At 36.9% G+C, this 4465-nt stretch overlaps 1 long non-coding RNA gene across 1 annotated transcript; it reads left to right on the top strand.

Moving 5' to 3' along the window:
• LOC106321510 lies at positions 1-752 on the top strand. The gene is made up of 4 exons (XR_001266081.1): positions 1-29; positions 106-193; positions 284-330; positions 419-752. It is a non-coding gene; the product is annotated as an uncharacterized LOC106321510 (long non-coding RNA).
• Positions 753-4465: the final 3713 nt, after the last annotated feature.

Consider the following 4465-nt stretch of genomic DNA (forward strand, 5'->3'; position numbering starts at 1 on the left):
CTTCTATTCTCCATGTGCCACTTGGAAAGGTCACACATCCCTTTGAAAAAGACTTTATATAAATTTCATTAGATCTCTTCTTAACAAGAACACTTTCATAAGCAGATGAGCTTTCCTGAGGATGCTTTGCGAGAGAATGTTGGTGCATTTATGAACGCTCTTTTGCTGGCTAAGCCTGCCGGATTGAAAAAGAGTAATAACTCCATATCAAGCTTATAATTTTGTATAGAGAGATCTTTGATTGGATAAGCTGAGTTGCTTACTCTTTTTGCTTTTTATGCAGCTTCAAAATATGCTGGTTATGTGAATGCATTCCACTTGTGCAGTACGGTAAGCTTTTGAATCAAAGCCAATGTCGAAACATTTTTAGACTCTATTTAAGCGTAACATAAACTGTTTTTAATGGTTCTCTATGCAGATGGGAAAGGGTTATCCTGTATCGATACAGTCGTTGTCTAGAGCAGCGGATCACTATACCAAATTGCAGCTCAAGTGAGCAGTAGCCTCAAAAAGGATAAAGGCTTGTTGGAGAGTACCGAATTGGATTTTGTTGTTTGAGAGCATATAAAACGAGGGGAGTGTGCACAATTCTGCTTGATACAATCTGTCTCTCATGTCATTTCATAATAATATGAGAATGTTTTTGCTACTCATCAAACATCACTCATTGATTCATTTGTTTTGTGTTCGTTATAAAATATGATATGGATCTTGCACATGTTAAGGCCCCTGCAAGCATCATAAGATTCTTCAATAAGTGTGTATAAACGTTTCAAGTTTTATGTATAAGTTTCCAACGTCTAGATAAGTCACATGTCTAATATTTTTTTTTTTTTTTGAAACACAACTTACTTTCATTCAAACTTTAAACTTCTTCCATACAATAGAAAGAGGGAATTATCCATCCTCTTTGGCCATAAGCCGAAAATACAACACATAAGTAAACTAAACAAGATAGGTCTTCAACCGAAGATGACAGCGAATTCAAAACGATGCTTGAATGCGCCGAGGGAGCTTTCACGACAACGTCGGACAGCAGTATAATAGTCACATAATGTGACGTTGAGGTCCAGACCTCATCTACGAGAGATACCGAAATACTCTCGGTTGCATCTTCTGGTCCCGTAGAGACCGCTCCATTGTTGAATGAAATGGGTATTCAGTTAAATAGCATTGTGTTTTGGTCAACGAGTTTAAGTTGCAGGAAACCAAAAGGGAATATAACTAATTTAACAAAATGACAAAATTTTCATTAGTTAGCACTTTGAATTCAGTTGGTATATTCATTATCCATCTGTTGATATTGGTTCAGACATCGCATTCAGAGTTTGTATTTATAGGCATATACGCAAAAATAATTATATGTGTGAACTGGTACGCAATTAAAAGACGCCACATGTGACAAAGTACCAAATATAGATGATGCTTGTACCTAAAAAAAGGCTGGATCGATTGAGAGACCCTCAAGCAAAGATAGTGAAAAGGTCCTCCAAAAACTTTTACTGAATATAAAACGTTCAAACTGATGCTTAGATTATTATCATAATCATGTGATTGATTTTGATCTGTCTCGTGCATTTCCACTAGAACTTTAATTACTAGATATTTGCAACAGAAGCAATGTGATGATACATTAATATTTATAAGATTATAAAGTAAGTTTTGTTTAACTGATGCATCTGTAAAATACTATATCGGACACTAACCAAATTTCACATAGAACTGCTATTTGTTTATAAATATAATCTGTTTTAATATGAAATGAAAATGAACTCAACCATATTTAAACATCCTACTTTGACTTGTTGGTATCAATAGTTCCAAACAAAACTAAACCAAAACAAAATTTGTTCATTTAATACGCACAAATACGCACAATATGCACTCTATATATGTTTGGCTAATATTGTATATTGCTAAATATACGTTTATACTTTTAGAAAATGAAGAAAAAGAAAGAGTGACAGATGAAAACATTGAAGGAGTGTCATAAAAGGGAAGAAATGTTTAGTTAGTTGGGTAGGTCTCTCTATTGTATTAATACTCTCCTTTGCTTCTCTTCCATTTATTTCTCTTAAATTTATTTTAATCAATAGTATTGCTTTACTCTCTCACACACACATGTATTTTTTTTTTTTTTTGAAACACAACTTACTTTCATTCAAACTTTAAACTTCTTCCATACAATAGAAAGAGGGAATTATCCATCCTCTTTGGCCATAAGTCGAAAATACAAAGTAAACTAAACAAGATAGGTCTTCAACCGAAGATGACAGCGAATTCAAAACGATGCTTGAATGCGTCGAGGGAGCTTTCACGACAACGTCGGACAGCAGTATAATAGTCACATAATGTGACGTTGAGGTCCAGACCTCATCTACGAGAGATACCGAAATACTCTCGGTTGCATCTTCTGGTCCCGTAGAGACCGCTCCGCAAGATAGCAAGCCGATGAGGAAACTGAAACAAACGCTCGGCAACGAGGCCAAGGAATCATCTCTTTCCATTGGAAGAGGAAATGGTGGTAAAGTCTTCTCCTCGGAAGAGGAGGGTGGTCGAGATAGTAATGGTTCCGATGCAATGACCGGTAAAATCTTCAATAAAGATATATATGACATAAAGCTTGAACAGTAGACCTCACAGAACACAACCGAAATCTTTAGAACACTCTTAATGGGCATGGCCCAAACTTTTGAATCTTGTTTGTCGACATCCGACCAAGCAAGACAAGACGTGGCGAGGCAAAGGTGGTTGTCGAAGATGGTGGAGTTGCTGGCGGAGGAGGGATAAAAGACAATCGTTGCTGAGGGGTTGTCCTCGCCGGAATCTTTCGGATCTGGTCGGCGAATCAGTGGACCCTCACGGACAAGGAGGGCCTTTTCGATGGAGGCTGAGGCAGTGAAATGGTGTTGCAAATGAACGGAGGGGAGGCGCCGAAGAAGTTCTTCAAATCGGAGGTGGCTGTGGGTCGCGAAGATGACGAGACCAGACGGGGTGGAGCAGAGAGATAACGGACCAGGTAACAAAGCCTTCCCGGAATCCCAGGAGAAGCCACCTGTTCCGGTGGTTACGCACTCAACAACCATAAATTATGTTGTCGCCATTAATGTAAGAGAACGAACTATGACAAAAGCAGAGTGTAGAAACGAGCAAAGTGAGGAGAGAGCGTCGTCGGGGCAAAGCAGAAAGGAGGAGAAGCAAAGACGACGCCGGCGAGCGCCGCCGGCGTCGAAAATTGTTCTCAGATCTGGTTTCTCGATAATCGGGCCAGAGAGGAAACTTATGTTTCTAATTATTATATAACTACACGCAATTCTTGTTTATTTATCGAAGTTCCTAGCTAATACTATTCAAGTCATTTGCTTGCAGCTGGTGGTTTAGGTCATGGTGTTGCTCATGCTAGCTGTCTTCTTTTGTTTGAGCCTCTTAACAACATATATTATTAGCCTTTTGACTTGTTGATTGAGTCTCGATTTGTTTGATTTTTCAGATTGATTGAGTAAAAAATGTATTGGTTTGTTAATCATGTTACTTAAATGTTCTTGAGCATTGTGGAGAATAGTAGTATCAATTAGTATTGATTTAACCTTGAATAGTAGTATCAATTTCGGAACCTTGTTTATTGTACTCTGACAAATTTTCTCATAGAACAAAGGTTGAGGATGTTCATAGCTTAGTATGGTAAGGATGATGACCCAATTTAAATGCCTTTGAGCTTGACACAGCAAGAGTTGTGCTGGAACTTGGACTTGCCAAGTCACCGCCATAAACCATCATCAAAGTACTTAACAATTAATAATTTGGTTATGATTAGTTAATAGTAACACTATTCTAGTTGCGTACGTCAACTCTTTAAATTTCCAATTATTCGTGATTTATCTGAACATAAAATATTAAATATCCAATTTTATTACATTGATTGGAGGCTACAGTTCATCTTTACCTTTTATTTATGAGATGCATATGATCAGAAACCTCCTCTCCTAAATAGATTATACAGTTTGATCCAAATCGAAAGTCTCAGAAAGAGACCCATGACACAGAAATTAATTAGCAACATGCAATTTTACCGAACATTCTTCAAACTAAGAAATATTTAGTCGCTTACTAGCTACCTGATATATCTGTATAAAGATGATAACATAGTTCTCTAGTGGTGTGGATACGTTAATCAGTTTTTATTGCTTGTTAAGGACAATAACGAGTTAAAGATTGGTTTGTATGTGACACAAGGCAACATAAAAGGCTTAGAGGCGGCTTTAATGATAGATATATAAGTCAAGCAACATACTCGTAAAGTTAGTTGACGTTTTTCAATGGAAGAAAATAAAAAAATATCTTCTTGATATAATGATTGGAACAAAGCTTAGAAACATTTTTCTCATTAACTTATAAAAGGAAGTGACAGAAAAATAAACAGCAATCCTAAGTTACACTTTCTTGTACTCTTCCTTTTCAAAAATTG

Source organism: Brassica oleracea, unplaced genomic scaffold (genome assembly GCF_000695525.1).
Source record: "Brassica oleracea var. oleracea cultivar TO1000 unplaced genomic scaffold, BOL UnpScaffold01830, whole genome shotgun sequence".
NCBI lineage: Eukaryota > Viridiplantae > Streptophyta > Magnoliopsida > Brassicales > Brassicaceae > Brassica > Brassica oleracea.